Here is a 19,561-nt window from a genome sequence, read left to right on the forward strand (position 1 = left end):
CATCTCCAAATATGAGACGCACACAGAGTGAAAAAGGAAGGCAATGCACAAAAAGAAGTGGGCTGAAAAAGAGGGCTAAAGGAACTACAGGGGTCAAAGTACTCTCTGACTTGAACCAGCAGGATTGCAAGTGGTAGCAATTGCATTCAATTCCCTGCCCTGAGCTAGACTTTACAAATGATACGGGATTGCCGCTCGGGGCCTACAACCATTCAGATCCTGAGGCCTCCAATTTCCGCTGTGGATCTGGGCCTGACCTGCCATATGCTGTGGTGGTGGTCCTCAGTCAAAGGAAATCCTAACTGATGCTCAGGCCTCATAGACTGGCTGGCCACAGTCTGGGCAGAGATTGTTGATCTGCCACCTTCCTGCCACTGGTTTGAAATGTTCTCTGGAAGGCCAGAACTAGGATTATTTTGGAGACAGAGTTACCCTGGAAAGGACAGACTGAGTCCCATGTATTTCATAAACTATTGCCAAAATCTTCTTAAACTTATCTGTCAAAAACTGGTTGGGTTTTTTTGCAGCTGAAACCATCTGAACCTCATCACCATGAGGAGGAGGTGAGTAAGTAAGAGGGAGGGTGAAGCCCTCATTACCTTGAATCTCAGCTCAAGCACAAACCACAAAAAATAATCAGCCGTTGGGCTTAAAGGCAACATATCCCAATGTAAATATTGGTATTTTGCAGTACAAGTAGCTACTGAGAGATGAATAGCAAGGAGAACAAATTCAGAGGCCAAGCAAGTTAGTAGACATCGAAGGGGCCTGATTTAACCCTCTCTTATATTGTTACACGCTCCCTTAATTTCATGGGACTAATTCCTAATTCATAACAGATACAGCAGAATCAGAACAGTGATCTAAGCCTGAACTAATATTCTAGATGTCTCACAGCCTGTCTCCTCAACAGGTGTACAGCAGTACAACCCCACGAAAGCAATGGGTAACATTCCCAGCTGGTGTAAATCAGCGTGGCAGCACTGACATCACTGCTGATTTACACTGAAGTGGAGGACCTGTACGTACATATTTCAAATTCCTGATGCTTTCCTTTTGCTAAAATGCAATCTGTTCAGTTGCAGGATCATGGAGAACAGAGATGGAAGAAAGCATTTTAAGCTCTCCCTTTTGTTCTGATGCATTGTACAGAAGTGTCTCTATTTGTTTTATTGCTCTCTAAGGACTTCTCTTTTTTCTTTTCTCTGTTTTTTTTTCTTTCAGAACAGCAGGCAAGTGTTGGGAGCAGGGATATGTAATTAAAGTAAAACATTAAAATGTCACGTAGCAATTAAAAAATAAAGAGCCGCTGTGCTGTTTGACAGTGTTTTTCCACATATGCAAGCCAGGCAATCATTGGCATATCCAAGCCCGACCTTTGGAAAAACAGAATCCCCCTCATCTCCTGTGCTGCCTGCAGCCCTGCTAAAAAAACCCTACGAAAAATCAAAACAAAATAAAACAAAGAACACGCGACCACCTGCCCAGTTAAGTAGAGATATTGATCATTCTGAACGAAAAGACATGCATCTTTTTGTTGTGAAAAATTTTGGGGGAAGGAAGAAAAATATTTTATTAACTTAGTAATGAGGAGTTTCCACAGCTAAGGTAATACATGATAATATGGACTGAACAGCAGCCCATTGTTTGAGAGCAGAATGGAGCCCTGTATGGGATCACTGCTGGATTCTGTACACCACAGATGGAAGGGAGGAATTACACCCTGGATTTGGGGGTGGGGAAGGGGGGGTATGCGTTTCTTTTACAGTTTTATTGGCCTTGCATACAGGTCAGTAAGTCACACACTCAAACACACGCACACAAACACGTGCTCACATATACACGCTGCAGCAGAGACAATCTGTCAGAGCTGGGAGGCAGCTTGTATAAGTTGAAAGTTTAATGAGTGCCCGACACTAAGCTAACAAGGTTTTCAAACAGTGGCTAACAAAAAACAGGGATCAGGGAGACTGCATTTGGTGCCAAGATATTTGTTTTAATATTAACAAGGACCGAATTCAGGCAATAAAAGACAAGGAGGAAAATAATATCTTCTGAAAGTGCTGAAAGCTAAGCGGTTCAATATATTTGAAACAACATATGTGTTTAAACGAGAGAGATTTTTTTTAGCATAAGAAAGAAAATCCATGAATATGAAGCAGAAGCAAGTGATTAGCAACAGAAAAATTTCAGCAAATATGCACATAGCTAAATTCCTTTTCTATCCTACATATCTTTAAAACTTGACATAATATTAGCTGTGGAGTCTTTTTTAGTACAACAACCAAAATCCCCCAAGAGAGTCACACTGCATTCCCACAAAGGTCAGGATAAGATAGTTATTTAAGAATGCCCATTTTAATACTACTGAGGATCTGGATCTCTGATACTAATCCACTGCCTAGTTAAGTAAAAAAATGTTAAGTCCTTCACAACACTTCCTATGCTCTTTTTGAGGATTTTAGGATCCAGGCTTAGAGCTTTAAGACATGCCAATGGTGGATGACCTACGAAGGGATTAGAAGAGAGTACATCAGTAATAGGCACAGAGAGGTTGACAAGGATGGTGAGAGGTATCACACAACTTCCACAGGAGAAGATAATAAATAGATTAGGACTCTCCAGGTTGGAAAAGTTATGACTGAGGAGAGATATGCTAGAAGTCTGTATAATTATAAATAATGTGGAGGAGGCAAACAGGGGATTCATATTCTTATATAGCATAAAAATTTGAGCCCCCTCAATTAAATTATAAGTCTTTTGAGGACTTATCTATGTCTATGTCTAAAAACATACATAATACATACATAGTACTACATAATTCAGTAGTGAAACATACTACTGTAGGATGTGTAGAGGTCAGGAGCACTACTGAGTCTGAAAAAATATATGCACATTAATGGAAGACAGATCACATATCAGGCAATAAACATGTCAGCCTGGGTGCAATCTTTCACTCAGGAGATCCTTAAACTTCTGATGACTGGAAGCTGGGATGATCGAAAAAGGTAATGTTTACCTCATGCTTGCTCTGCTTTTTTTATAGTCATAAAAGCAAAACTATTGCCCCTGCACCTCACTAATGCAATGATTAAGAAGAGTAGAAGCAGCTATTCCTTCCATTACACTCCTGACTCTAACCCCGACAAGTAAATTTGACACCACTGTGTAACTCCAATGAGTTAATTTTGATTAACACCAGAATGAGAAGAGCAATTTCAAGCTTTGCATTTTGCTTTCTCATGCAGTAGGCAAGTTCCCCTGAGTTTATTTTTCAAAGCTGAAACCTTCAGAAATACCAAATGAACTAGAATTTGTCATTTGAAGAGTTATCAAGCAAAGTGTAAAGAACAGCTCTCATCTCACCCACAAATGGTATGAGCTTTCGAAAGTACTGTTATCAGAACCCAGATGAAAAAAAAAAAAAATTTCGGGCAGGCAAAGGCAGAAGCACAAAGTAGCTTCTCATTCTGAGGCTGCTCTGTTGTTTTTGTGCATATCCCAATACCACAAATTATGGAAAATTGGAGGAAAACTTGGAAGTCACAAATTCAAGGCACTATTTTACATTTTATTTTCATTTTGCCACCTTTTTCAGCAGGCTGAAGAGCATTTCAGACTGCAATTTGAACCTTTGTCACCTGTAACTCTAAATTCATCTGAAGTTCCGTATTGTATTCCACATACACTCAAATTCTACTAATTCCACTTTACCATCTAATCTGCAATATACAGTTTCAGATTCCCAAATGATTCATAGCAACATGACTTACAGTAGTCAAGGATCTGCTCAGCGTATAATCAGAGAATGATCTTTATTTCTTCATTCCTTTCCTGCTCTCCCACTCAAAGGTGGATAAACAGATAAGTGTATGGAATCTTGGAAAGGCACTGCCAGTCTTCTTACTGTTTTAATGCTTTGCAAATGTTTTCCTGAAGACATAGTGCCTCATCACTTATGGTGTAAGAATTTTTTCAGATTGCCTAGGCTTACCCATTTAAAGGCATAACTGATCAGTACCAGCCCCACAAATATTCTAAGAAATAGAGATTCAGCACAAGCTGCAGACCACTAATATAATATGTTGGCTGTAAACAATGCTGAAAAAATGCTCCCTCATACATCTGGCATGTTTGCTCAAAAATACATAGTGTGCCCAGCCCAAAGTACAGTTGTCTTACAGTCTTCCGAGTTGTCGTCACAGCATCCTCTTTGGAGTAAAAGATGGGTGCATATGCTCCTGGTGACTTTTGCTCTGAAGGTATTCAAAGATAATAACAGACCTAGCACAAGCCATAGCTGCTGCCATCATAATCAATGGCAGGTTCACCACGGAAAAATGCTTGCAAAAGACTGTACCAGTGAAAAGGTATTCATGTGCTGATCCTATAATAGGACTTACAATGTTATCAAAGTCTCAGCTATCCAAATCTACATTGAAAATCAGACTATACCTAATTTCAGAAGCTGAATGGGATTGAGCTGCTGTATAATGGAAAAGGAGATTTCCAAGTGCACCTAGGATCCAAGCTATGACTTTTTCCCTCTGATTCTACTTAGTACTATCACTCTACTGCTAGAGAAGTTGTACATCAGAGGAAATTGTAAACTGTGGCCAAAAGTTACTGATGCAGTCCTTAGACAAGAATCAAATTACTAATACAATGTTCAATTACGTTTTCATTTTCATATACCTGACATGATCATGTAAGTTTGCTCCAAGCCTAGACAATTTAATCAGCTAATGGGATTAAAATATATCCATTTCCCTACTCAATGGTACTCAAAAAAATGATGTAGCTGACAGTACTCTGTCTTTGAATCATTAGCCTGAATGACCAGATATCAGTTAGCAGTTGGGTCATCTGAGGATGCTCGTAAGAATCTCTACAAAAGCCAGCCAGTTGGTATACTGAGATCATTGTCTAAATTATTGACCAATATTGTCTCATTGATTCCCTGTGAACCCCTGCATTTCTGTACAATGCAGCCAGTCTTCATCATTTTTGGTAATTGCCTTCAGCTTCTTTTCTTCAGTTTTCCTTAAATCAAATAATTGGAGGAATACATGCTAGTTCTTGTGACTGTGTAGAAAATCAGGGATCTTTGGAGAATTTTTGACAAACATAATTTTGAAAATATGTTGAGCTTTTTGTGGACACACAGCCATTTCAAATAATTTTTTGAGAGAAAGGCTTCCTGGGTTCTTTAGTGAGGGAAAGAGGGAATGAAGAGGAGAGAGAAAAAGAGAAGAGAGTCAGTTAGCATGCAGTGGCAGTAACATTCAAGCCATGAAATACCTCTAAAAGATTAAAGTCAAAGCTGACAAGGCGGCAACTTCAGAATTTAAACAAAATTTGTTTATCCCAAATCTATAATTCAATTACAAAACTATGTAATTTCTATCTTCTTATATGGATGTAACAGCTGGAAACTACCAAAAGTACTGACAGATGTCTAAATGCCTTTGAAAATAAATGCCCTAAGAAAGTACCAGGGATTAAATTGAATGAATTTAAATCAAATTCTTAGATCAGTCTGAGTTCAGCAACCTTTTATTTCTAAAGTTATTCTACAAAGAAAATGGAAATATCTAGAACGTGTTGTAAGTGAAGCCAGAGCATTTGCAACAGCTGGCATGCCATTAGGCAACTGAAAAAAATATGTAAAAGGAGATGACTGGAAGAATCACTCCACCAAACAAGTAGAGAAAGAGAAAACTTTTGTGAGCAGCCAGCTAGAGAAAAGGAAAATAGATGGGACTTTTTCCTGCCCATCTGATAACATAGTAAGAATCAAATTTATATGAATGATCTATCTGCACTCAGAAAAAGGAATTCCACATGGAAATTTTTCTGCAGTAGCTACTGAACTTTAAATTTACATCTTATTCAGAACTGATTCCATGTAGACAAATTTTAAACTATAAATTTTAAGAAAGAGATACTGTCTTCTTTTGTGATTTTACTGCTCTTGGCACAAGGGAGGCCTGGTCTATGATGGACACATATAGGTACTATAACAGTGAATAATCATTAATTCAGTGTATCTCCCTTTCCTCTTTTTTTTATGAGACAGAATTTTGTTCTGCATTTCCTGGCTTAAGCTGTTGTACAGTGTCATTCTTCTGCTGCACTTGATCATAAGTCAGAGGTGGCTTTCAATTTTAAAGACTTTTGAAAACTGACAACATAAGTTACTGATTTTATTTGCCATTCTTAAAAAGGATCTAGCAGCAAAATACAGAGTTCAAAATAACATCAATATTACGCACTCTAATTTTATGTTTATAGGTCCTCCAGATTCTAAATGTATAAGAACTAAGTGATAAATGGCAACAGGCAATGATGGAGTAACTTAGAGAAGACAATAGGTCACAGGGATAAATTCTACTCCTGCAGGGACTTTCAAGAGAAGTCCATGAGCAAGGACTTCCTTCCTTCCTTCCTTCCTTCCCACATGCAAACCTACACAAAGTCCTAGTGGAATGATAATTATCCCATTTTTTTCCTATGCTGGTTTCTAGAGGGGACAAGACCAGCTACGTTGTGGAAAGTTGTTGCTATCCAACAGTACTCTTCACATGTTAAATGGTACACACAGCTGCAGCAGTGTACGTACTCTGTCCCTTCAGTGCCATATATAGAAGCTGATAGTGTTTGAAAAAATCTGTGTCTTTCAGCTCAGCAAGGCTCTTCTACCAAGATTTTGAGGTCAGTCACGGCTGCTAACAGCTATCACCAGGGATGTGGTGTTATAAATATTCTTCTCAGACAATGTAATGCCATTTCACCTTGGTTTCCAGGCTAAATAGTTTCTACAATCTTGTCACAGTAATGGCCTTCTTTCCCACCTCTTCTCTTTCTAGTTAAAAATGTGGTGAATACATTTGATAACTGATCTATACCACTGAAAATAAATACTATTTCCACCCCCACCCCCATGCTATTCTGAACAGATAGACTAAATTGTAGGAGAATGTCCTTAAAGAATGTTTTTCTCATCTTTTTTTGTCCAAATACAAGAAAAAATTATGTATTTTTTTCAGTGCTACTCTATTTTCCTTTAGATTAATAGAAGCAGTAAGGAAAAATACAGTATCTAAGAAGACAGCATGTCACCTTTGAAACATACTGTGTTGGCTCTTTGAACAAAGCAGCAGTCTTATAAACTTAAATGTGCAGTACCTAGAAAACAAGTAGCAAAATGTTCCATAGCTCAATGGACAGAGCTTTGTGAGAGCCAAGGGGCATCTTGCTTTATTATCAAGTAGTGCTTTATTACCAAATAATGCAATGAAGATGTTCTGTATCTTCAACAACGCTGAGAATCAGCAGAGAACTCCTCTAAATATTAGTGGTTTGCATTTTGAAACCAATTGCTTCCCAGCAGACCAATCCTCTCTTTTAATCCCAAACATGAAGACAGTTGCTGACACTAAAGGGCAGGAAATTTTAGAAGCAAGAAATGGAAAGATTTCTGAACAGCATGAAACTGACCTGTTAAAGCTCACCATCCCAGAAGGTCACAGAATGAGATTAACTGTGGCTGCATACTAATGAAAGGCTTGGATCATTTTATGACCATTCACATCTTTAGCCATGCTAGGCAGAGATAATGATTGCACTAATCAGAACAAGCTTCAGGGCATAAACTGTCTGGATATATCTGCCACAGATTACTTGCCAAAATAGGATTCTTTCTCTTTCCCCCTCTCCCACCTCATAAAGCTTTGAACAATTAGCCTTCTACATTAACTGTCATCCAGTTCTTTCTCCAGTGGTGGGCACCAGTCAGTGCCAGAAACACTGGACGCAATTTCTTCAGAATGTGTGGTTTCTGCAGTTGAGACTTTCCAGCATGACACTAAGACAATGCACCAGCAGGACCTGTGGAGGTTGGAAAACAGCTCAGCCCAGAACACACTTGAATCCTGAATGCTGTTTGCAACACATGTAACCTTTGAAACAAATATATCACATCTTGTAAAAGGTTACATTATATTTTCCAGTATAGTGGACTCCAAAATTTTTGTCACTGTCATCCCCCAGAATTTCTCTCTGCCCCGCCCTTCCCATCCAAGTTTTCATTGGAAACACAACAAAGGTGATGTAGTTACAGAAACCAGCTACAGACCCATTTATCATTGTTTTATGGACCACCACTGGTCCATAGACCACAGTTTAGGAATTGCTGGCCTAAAGCATCACAGAAAAGCTAGGAAATAGCAACTAAACTATCTGTGGATTTAAACTATGAGAATAATAGTTTTGGCAAATCTCACTCTTCTTTTTTTGTCCATAAATGCTCTACCAACAAATTGTGACTTAGTTTATTTATTATTCACAATTGCTGGGCAAATAGAACCCACATGTCTCTAGAGTTTGCTAGCATAAAAAATCTTGATCTCAATTTCTCTGCTAACATGAATTGGAACAGTCACTGTGTCATTTCGAGTAGGTAAAGACCCTATTTAAATCAGAGCTCTGGGCTGCTGGTCAGTCTCTGACAGTTTTACAAGAAAATCCTTGTCAGTAGTTATTTTCTGTCTTTTATTGTAGGGAAAGAGGGGCAAAATGGTTTGATATGATGACTGTTTGCCTACTGAACTGATGAATAATTTGTCCATTAGATCACTTGCCTACTGGAAATCAATGTCAGACATGACATTACTGTATATGAGATCCTCTTGGTTTTCAATTCCATACTTGCACATCTAAGCCAATTATCTTGCAATTGTTCATTTTTAAAATTGGCATTTATGGCCCTGGTCCAGTGTTCCACTGGCAGCTAACTAGATGTCACACCTGCTCAAAAAGATTGTTTTCTGTTTAAAATAATTGTTATGATGAAGCTGAAACATTCTGTGATTATTTAGATGGTGCCAAATTACAAGCTGTCATGGTTTTGCCTAGTTTTGCTTTGGCAGTCATAATACTCCGTCTATTATGCCTACTTTCATTACAGCTTCTCAGCATATTCTGGGAGTATCTTGAATATTTACCTGTATTTTCATATTAATGAAAATGTAAATATGTTTCCATGTGCCAGACTTTTGCTCTTCTGCATAGGAGTGTTATGGTGAAATCCTTGCCCCCTGCATCTATGTCATAACTCAGTGCTTTACGTAGGGCTAGCACTTAATGGTCAGCAAGGAATGGGGAAATAAGAGCCAGAAAAATGAGAAAAAAGATTCTAGAAAATGGAAGAAATATTCAGTAAGATAGGTCCTCATCCTGGTCTACTATTTCTTTCTGGGTCTAGAACGGGATGATGCAGTTTTGGCTTGTGTTGCTTTACATTACAATACTCCCTTCCTCATCCAGTTTGGTATGAGTAAACAGCACAGCAAATGGAAAATAACAGGCTTCTTAGTCATAAAAGATATTTCAAACACCCCATAATATGTGACCACATAAAAATTGTTGGCCATAGCAGAAAATGGCCCTGTAAATTTTCCACACATTTTCTATGGCTCTGGATGAAAAAAAATGAGAGAAAGTTTTGATATCACTGTAGTGTTTTTTAGGTTTTTTAAAACACAATTCTGTAGTTTCCTTTCTGGCAGAGAGCTGAAATATGTGAGCCCAGAAGGTATTTGGTATTTTTTTAAATGACTGAATTATTATTATAATAAGCTGTGGTGATATGGGATAGCAAGAAGATAATTTTGTTACTTGAATTTTGATTACAGGATAAACATTTTTATGAAATCTTGTAAGTTGTTCTTGGAGCTACATCATCACTTTTTGGTTTAAGTTTTATTCTCTAATTTCTTAGCTGAAAGTTACTGCAACAAAAAGAGCTGTGAATTGGCCCAAGAAGAGCCAATGTCAGGTTGAAATAAAAATGTATTAGTTTATGGTATTGCCAAATGATATGGGAACCCAGTAATACTAAGAATTGCACAGACACATAAGAAGAATCCTTGTACCAAAGAAGTTTGTGTGAGGTCAGGAAGGTGAATAGCAGAGCTGGAAATAGAAGCCTTATCTCCTGACATCCGGTCCAGTGCCCTTCCCCAGGACTATCTCAAATGATGCCTTTCTCCCATCTTCAAATTTCCTTCTCTGTTTTTTCGAGTGAGCACTGGCACTGACACACTGGTGCAGCCTGGGGTCAAACTAGTCCAATAGGCTCCCTCTAACAGCAGTCAATGCCACATGTTTCCAAGAGACGTTTTGATCCTAAATCTCTTATAATAAAATTTGTTAAAATGCAAGGACTAGACTATCTTCTGCCAGGCTTTCTCATGTGCCTTTTTGCTGCCGCATTATTGTTTTCTTCTTTCTCTTTTCAGCCCCAAGGCAAGCTGCAGCAATGTGAGCTGCTCTGTTTGATGACTGACACAAGAAGGCAAGGCAACGCTAGAGTACAGTACGCTCTCAACATTTCCTAATGTTCCTGTCTACTTTCTACCTGCATGCACTGAGTTCCTGCTACAGATGATGGCTGGCACACAAGCTGAGCACTCAGTTGTGCACCTGCTGCCATTCGCACACAAAGGGTCAGTTTTGGGAACATTTTGGACAACTCCAAGTTTCTGCTTTCTAAGCTATTTTCCAGCTTCTCTTTGTACCCAAGAAGTTAGAATAAGTGAGATTTCTGCAGGACTGAAAAGCAAAAAACTTACTGTGAGATTTATGACAATCACAAGAAACTGCAATTTGTTTGGTTTGCTTAGTTGCACTGAATCACATTTGAAATAGAAGAGAAAGAAAAAATAGACAAACCATCAGCTGATTGTATCAGCTTTCAGATAATTCTAACTTTGAATTGGATTGGTATCAGTAACTTAGTTTAAATATACGTTCACTGCAAATGGGCAAAAATGGGCTATGAGAGTTGATCTCTGCAGTCTTCCTGAGCCCTCCTGAATCAGACAGTTGCTTGTTCAGGCAGCTCTTATTCACTGTGGTTATATAGCACACCATTCCACTTCAAACTTTAAAACACTCTCAGTTTGGTACATGCATTCTGGTATCATTACACATGCATTTAAAAGTCATGAAGCATTAATTCCACTAGAAACAACAAAGGGTGATCAAGTGTTAGGAAATTCCTTGTTTTCGTGCATGCACAGACATGCATAAGTTTACTTTATGCCTCAGTTTCCCCAGTAATAAAATTGAGATAATAGTACGGTTCTGTCCTCCAGGACTGCTGGGGAGGAAAGCACGAGAGACTCTATGTTGGTCAGATAGTACAGATGCTGGGATCAGCTAGTTCAGAAGGATTTCTTGTTTTAAAAGGGTAGCTGAGGTAAAACCATACAGCCCTGGATTTGGGATTGGCCAGGGATCTAAGCCTCATCACAGTTCCAGCGTTAGGGCTGAGCCTGCAGCAGCAGCTGGGCCAGGATCCTGGGTTCCAAGCTTGCTGCAGAGGTTGTGCCTCTTTGGTTTTGGTCTGGGTTCATCTCTACTGGACCCAAACCAATATAAGAAAGTGATGAAAATCCACAGTTGGCCATGGAAGCACAGACACTGTGGTTGCAAGAGCAGAAGATGAAACCTGATTGCTCCAGCTCAAAAATAAGAAAGTCTCCTTTAGTTTATACAGTCTAAAGAGCCTGGACTTGGCATATGGCTAATCTGTACAAGAAGGGCAATGAAATACACATGCAACTATCAGTTCCCTGCTGTTCTGTGTCTATCAGTAAACTCCCAGTCAGGGCATGTATGTTTTCTCCTGTTATCCTGCCACTGTACTTCTGAACGCTGCTGCTCTTCTCCACCACACAATCTATCTACAATCATCTAAATCAATGCATCTAAATCAATCTACACAATCAACACACAACTCAACGTGCAGAGTGGAGACCTCTCTGTGTTTTTTCCCTCCCTCTGGGAATTTTGCAAACCCATCCCTGGCTTGTCCGGATGCATCTAAAGCTCTTCCCATTATAAACAAATAACAACAACCACAAAAAAGCTGCAGTCACAGAACTTCATTGATTCTTCCTGTGCCATGTTAGAGGTTGTTATTTTGTAAAAGACCTGCACTGTCACTGTCTAGACTTACCAGGCACCCATTCCATTTCAGTGCATCACAACAAATTTAACTTAAGGCACCTTAACAAATGAAAGCTCCCTAAACAATATACCATCAACAGGGCATCATAATTTCAGGCTCAGTCCTTCTGGGAGAATGTAATGTTCCTGTCAAGCTCATATCCCTAGGCATAGTGCTGTGAAGGACCACTCATTGCAGCCAAAGTGACAGTAGAAGGACCATGCTGTTAGTTTTAAAGTATCTTGTTAACTTAACAGAAAATCTGATGACTTCTTTTTTCTTTTTTTTTTCCCCAGTCCTTTGCCTCCTGGGAGGTTTTTTAGGGGAAGAAATAAAAAAATGTGGAAGGACCCTCCCTCGAAATGTTTATTAAAACAAAACAATAACAAAAGACTACAGATTCTAAATGAAATATAAACAGCAACATTAACTTCTTTCCAGTTTGGAGGAAAATATGCACAATTGTTTATAGTTAAAATTTCCCAGATGGCATTTCAGAGCTTGCTATTCTTCTGGCACTTCCTGTCACAGAGGCAGGAAAAAGAAAATTGATTTTTATAGGCCCTCAAAAAGTAAATTATATGACACAGATAGCACCCATGCACGCATATATTTAATCACTTAATTCCCTGAAATACAGCTAAACAAGACCAAATCTGTTCAGTAAAATGCACTCTGAAACCAGTGGCAATATTTCTATTATTTAAGCAGCCAGTTGTTGGTTAGTTACAGTGACTCTATAAATTTTATCACAGTTAGACTAGGGCCTCTTTTTCCCAGTACTGCAGGTGTAAAGATATCGCTGAATATTTCTCAAGGAAGAAGTTCTGAAATATTTTTCAAAAGGTAGGTACTAATTTCTTGGATACCCTGAGACTGGTGGAACTATACTTTACCACTGAAGTATATTTTAAACACAGATCTTTTACCCAGGGACTTGAGAAGGTATGACATGAAAGATATTTTTTGTAAGACCAACAGAAGCGGCCACACCATTAGGGGCTCTAGTGAGAGTCAATATTCAGCAAAACAGAATTTTCTTACTTCATATTTCATAATATATTGGGATTATGGAAACAGAAAGCACAAATATAAAGGATCCTCTTCTTCTACAGCTCAGGCTCAATGATGATCTTTTACAGTGCCCAAATGGCATGCTTGAGTGGCACTTCCCAGCAACTCTGTATAACGTCCACAGTATAAATTGTCCAATTCCATGAAACTTCATGCAACCAGCTAAGGAATCTACATCTTACATGTTTTTTCCAAGACTCTGTGAAACCTGTAAGCTAATGCTCCTATTCCAGTAGTCTGTAGCAGAAGTGTCTTTTCCACTTTTGATACTAACACCATGGTTTTGACAACTCTATTTTGCTGGAATTTGAAGTCACCCATTATAATAAATTTATGCCCAAACTTAAAGCCAAAGTTCTTCTGTTGCTCCTGCACACATGAGCTTGAAAATTAATGCTTTGCTGTTCTTTAGGACCTTCTGATCTGGGTGCAAATACATACTGTTAGAGTTCTAAGACTTCACATGGGCACAAATTATTATCCTGTTTTACAAAATGACAGAGGGCAAGTTTGATCTGGGGGCCTGTGAAGCACATTTGTATACTGCTGCTGCAAACTCCATGTGACCTTGGGAAGTCACTTAGGCCTACATTTTCAGAAGTACCAATCCTTCAGTTCTGTGGGAAAGTTATCCTGAAGCACCTAAAATACTCTTTTCAGAAGGTAACTAGCATTGATCCTTAGGAAATCAGTCCCTAAACAGACATGTCTAATCAGAACTACCCAGGAAGGCAGACAAATTCTAGTTACTTTAAAAAAATTATTCCTCTCTGTTTCTGCTTCCCAACAACATCTGTAAAATTAAGAAAGATCTAAATCATAGCACGTTTTACTGAAAACACATAAATCAGATACAGACAACTGGAGTAATGTAAGTACTTGAATAGACAACTAAGCCACAAGGACATTCAGTTCTACACCCAAGTTACACAAAGCTGAGCAGAAATCCAACCTTGCTATCTACGGTTTGCTCGAGCTCTAATTCTCTGTTTTCATGGTTGAATTATGGTCCCTCTGCCACCTTATGGTAGAAAGAATTGTGTTTTCTCCTTTCCTTTCAGCTGTACTGAGTGTTGAGCTGGGATGAGGGTGGTTTTGGCTTCCCTTTATTGAATTCAGTGATAAAAAGTGGTGTTAATGAATAATCATCAGCCATCTGCTCTAAAAGCACCATGAAAAAAAATAACATTAATTCCTTCAAAGAAAAGTCTGGCTTTTATGAGTACCTTGTACTAAAACCAGAAGTATCTTGTCTGCTTTGTGTTTTCAACTTGGAAGACCTACTGAGATGCGAAAAGCACAGCTTTTTTAATGCACTTATTAACATTGTAATGTGTGAAGCAGTGAAATCCCTTCTAGTTTTGGGGCAACCTTGCAAAACTTCTTTTCCAAAACAAACGAGGAAAATATTAAATTAATTTCTGCTTCTTTGTGTCCTCTCATTTTAATTTGGCAATTCTATTTCTACTGTCATTCCAAGAAACATAAAATAATCACAGTTACATTGACAAGCATACTGTGGCTACTAGTAGCATAATCTATAGAATCAACCACTGTAAAGAACACAGGCCTGAGGGTAGTAACATCCAGACCAAAAACCTAACAAAGGAAGCCCTTGGGTTAAAAATCAAGACTCCCTTAACTGGAATTCAATGACTGTTCCCCACTCAGTGAATACATTTTGTACCCAGACAGTCATCTCTGTGTTTTCATGGGAGTCGCTTCTACTGAATTTTTCTGTCCTGCTAGTCCTGAGATTAGGACCTCACTGTACACTGGAGTTACTTATTCTACTTAAGACTGCAATTGTGGAATACTTTAGCATTGTGATTATGGCTGCCTATAAAAGCACTGGTCCTTCATGAACAGAGACAGGTTTTGGGGTGGCTGTAGACTGTCCCATTGGCAACTGACAAGACTGAGACTAGACTGAGGCAACAACATGTTCCACACGATAACAAATCTTCTCTTGTGGCATGATATTCTCCTATGGTTTCATTTTAAAAAGATCTTATCTTTCACAGCTGGGTGTATACTATGAAAAGATACCCTGAAGAGAGGTGTCTGAGAATTCATAAAAAACAGCTCAGAGAGATGTGTGAAATTGCCCCCTTCTTCATAGTGGGAAGTTAACTATTCCAGTAAATTCTGCAGCTGCTTCACTGTTCAGAGTAGAGTCGTGATACATTGAATTCATAGAATATCCCTCATTGACTTTAACAGAAACATAATTTTTGCCCATAATGGTTGAATAGAATGACAGACAGGCACATTCTAAAACATATGCAAAATGAGAGAGATCAACACTACAGCACATCTGCACTTATTACATTTAGTGGCCTTTGCAAGTTCAAAGCAACAGCAGTCATAGCATCTAAAGTAGCACTTTTCTGCAAATAATATGTACTATCTGTTCAACTCCGTGTTCTTATTTCTCTTCAAGCTGTTCAGTATATATCCTACACACTGGTACAAAAGTTGCTAAGTATAACTAATTTTAGTACTAGAATCCAAATAATCCGAATTTGGTAAAGCAAGCCATTAGATCTGACCATCTTACTCTGGAAAAGAGAGTTGAAAAATAATAGTACTCTGCTATACAACATTTGGACACTTTCTTTTGCTAGTACAGTATCTCATTTCTCTCTCCTTTTTTCTCTTTATGAATACTGGCAATTCTCTGTCTTGTGGTTACTTTAATTTCTGCTTTGAATGCTTCCCTCCAAGCTAAACTGGCTGGCTTTTGATTTTGCCTTGTTTTGTTCTTGTTTAAATGGTGGATTGGAAACTTCCAGATGTCAATATTCTAGTAAAATTTTATCTTGGAACAGCCCTTCCTAACATTCATTTCAAAACTTCAGCATTCTTCCAATGCTGACTTACACTGCAGTCCCCTGGCTGGAGAGTGTACCATTAGAACAGGACAGCCACATACCAGGCTGACAGTCTGCCCGTTGCCATTACTGCCACTTGCCTTTTACAAACAGCAGTTGGCCACAGTGAGGAAGGTCATCTGGCCCCAAATTCCACATTCAGCTGTGGCATATGCCAAATGCTTCAGAAGAAGGCAGAAAAGTCTTGGTCATAGCCAGTTGTACAAGACTGTACATGACTGGGAATGAGGGAAGGGGAGTTAAACTCCATCTGTCTCTGAGGATCAGCATGCACTTCTGAGAAGGAGATATGATCTTCCTTGAAACTCTTTGACTAGCTAATATCACTTGAAATGTTACTGTCCAAATGAATAGCCAACCCTTCTACCAAGTCTTGCTCAGGTCCAGAGGGCAATTACTCTGCCAAAATGCTGTTCGACCTGAGCTGCAGTTATGTGTCCCGATGAGCAGTGATGGGCTCTGAGTTTGTGTCTCAGAGTAGGAATGACAGGAGACAGCTTCTAGTCCTGTTTCTGATGCCCTGCTTTTCTCAGCTCTGTTCCCCACCACCTATGGTCTTTTTAGACAAGCAATGATTAATCATTGGCACAGATGCTAAGTTTACCGTGAATGGGGATTAAAGCTCTTAACAATGAGCTAAGAGTGTTTATGATGAGCTAAAACATTTTTAAAATAAATTTGTCACTAAACATCAAAGAGGTCATCACCACTGCTCTAAGGCTAAGGTTAGAGCTAGACTTACAATTTGGGACTACAGGAGCAAAAAACAAACTTCTCAGATTGCTAAGGAAACAAGGTTGACATGCTGGCATCTGTGGAGCAAATTACTTATTTTTATTCCTGAAGTGACTATGGGATTTTGGTCTATTCTTAAAGATAGGGTTAGGGCTGAGGTTAAGTTAGGGTTAAGGACAACAAAGGCTTAAGAGCCAGTGACTGGACCCAAAAGGTTGAAAAAATGAATACTAGTGCTGCCAAGGGGAATGGTTTTTACTATTTTATGTAGCAGATTTCAGTCATTTGATTGTAGTCTAGTTAGAATAGAATAGACTATTTCAGTTGGAAGGGACCTACAACAATCATCTAGTCCAACTGCCTGACCAGTTCAGGGCTGACCAAGTTAAAGCATGTTATTGAGGGCATTGTCCAAATGTCTGTTAAACACTGAAAGGCTTGGGGCATCAACCACCTCTCTAGGAAGCCTATTCAAGTGTTTGACCACCCTCTCAGTAAAGAAATGCTTCTTCATGCTCAGACTAAACCTCCCTGGGCACAGCTTTGAACCATTCCCACGTGTCCTGTCACTGGATACCAGGGAGAAGAGATCAGCACCTCCCTCTCCACTTCCCCTCCTCAGGAAGCTGTAGAAAGCAATGAGGTCACCCCTCAGCCTCCTTTTCGCCAAACTAGACAAGCCCAAAGTCCTTAGCCGCTCCTCATAGGACATTCCTTCCAGCCCTTTCACCAGCTTTGTTGGCCTCCTCTGGATGCATTCAAGGACCTTCTCATCCTTCTTAAATTGTGGGGCCCAGAACTGCATGCAGTACTCAAGGTGAGGCCACGCCAACACTGAATACAGTTTGGATTAAGAGTGAGGGCTTGGAACAGCAATGACTGAAGACATCGATTAATAGGCGGATTTCTCAATGTCTAGATAGCTAGGAATAGAGCTCTAATGGTCTGGAACTCCTAGTCTATAGTTACTTATGTTGCACTAAGGCTATTGATTTGGGATAACAAAGAATTAAGAGGCCTTTTTATCAGTAGAAGAGGTCTAGTGCTGGCACAGATGAAAGCCTCAAGATTAAGAAGCAGGAGCAAAACATGGAGTTTCTGGCATCTGATCTCCTATTCCTGACTATCAGGCCTCCAGGCAGAATTCTTTCTTTGGGAAATATATTGGCAGAAGTGAAGGTGGACTGAAGAGGGAGAGTGTGTATACATTGGGAGAAAGAGTTTGTCTTCTCAATGCCTTCCTGTACATCTTCTATGTGTAAACAGTGCTGTCAAGTCCATACAAAATTAACTTAAAGACAAACAAACTTGACAAAAACATGAGTTTCTCTTTGTACACAGTCTGAATTCATGGGGCACTCCCACAGTATCATGTACTCTACAGATTCCACACCTGAAGATCTGGGTCTGGTTTTAAATATGCTACGAGCCTCATGATGATCACAAAGTACCTTCACGTCAGTGGAAAACCATTGCATCAGGTCAGCTGGTGAAAATCAGCATAACACCATCTTCAGTGAAATTAAGACAATGTCCATAAATCAGGGATATATTCCACTAACTTCATTATCAAGGTCACTAATAAAGTCAGTGGATTATATCTACTGCCTCTAGTTAACAATCACACCAGACTGGAGTCAGACCACACTGTAAATCTTCTTAACTGAGAACAGCTATGTTACATATTCCGAAAGAGTAGTGGAGGAGCTCCATAGCATGGGAGAGAAGGTGCCAGCAAAAATGAGTTTCCAAATTTAAGAGGATGCTGAAGAGTTTGGAATACTGCTTTCAACAAAACTTTAAGCACAGCAATGATGACGGTAAAAAATTTATATTTTTTAAAAATAAGGCAATATTTTATAATATTAACAGCCTTATTTTGCCTAACAGGAAAGTAACTGAATGCAAATTTTAAAATACAATATAAATGAATTCTGATAAAAGGACTGCAACAATAAAAATGGAACTGACCAGCGGGAAATTGACTGCCAGCTGTTATCCTGAGCCACAACATAAATTATTTTGAAAAATAATTACAAATAAAATAATAAACTGGCTTTCATGCAGAAATCATGTAAGGAAATTTGTAAGGAATCAATTATAGTGACGAGAAAATAATTAATGTAATGAACTCCATAAAGGCTATTCCCATGAACAAGATGAGATGGAACATTCAGGCGGTAAGCTACATAAGTATTCCGTGTTTGCTTAGGTAAAACAAGTAATATATTTGTCCGTTCTCCCAGAAAAAAAAAAAAAAACATTTTGAAAAAAATAAGTAGGGTCCAAATTTGAAAATGTGGAAAAAACAGACTGAATGTTTCTTAATTCATGTTAGTTGTATAGTTTTGTCTTTAAGTTTGCTCCCAGCTTCCTGCTTTGTCATTTTTAAGAGTTATCCCTGACTTTTATGCTGTAATAATGCAGGTCATAACTAGTACCTGTTGTGATAGTGAGCCAGACCTGTGGAAAGGATGCACCAAACCCACCAGAACAGTCCAAAATAAATGGTTAGCAGTAAATAATGCCATGATAACTTTTGCTTGGAATCAGTTATTTCCAGCTTGTGCTTTCCTCCCTGTAAAAACTGGAATTTCTTAAAGGAAAAAACAAGTTCTTTGGGTGCTCCATTATTCATACTATTTTTATAGCAGTGTAACTTTACCTATAGTAAAGAGGTATCTATATATCTATATATAAATATCTATATATCTATCTATATTTCTATGGCCTCAGTACCTCCATGTTCTGTGATCAGAGAGCTCTATTAGTTAGAGCACTATCCAGATATTAAGAAGAGTTTCTGTCCCCATGGTGTTACTGTCTAAACACATGGCAGACA

Source organism: Mycteria americana, chromosome 6 (genome assembly GCF_035582795.1).
Source record: "Mycteria americana isolate JAX WOST 10 ecotype Jacksonville Zoo and Gardens chromosome 6, USCA_MyAme_1.0, whole genome shotgun sequence".
In the NCBI taxonomy this organism is placed as follows: domain Eukaryota; kingdom Metazoa; phylum Chordata; class Aves; order Ciconiiformes; family Ciconiidae; genus Mycteria; species Mycteria americana.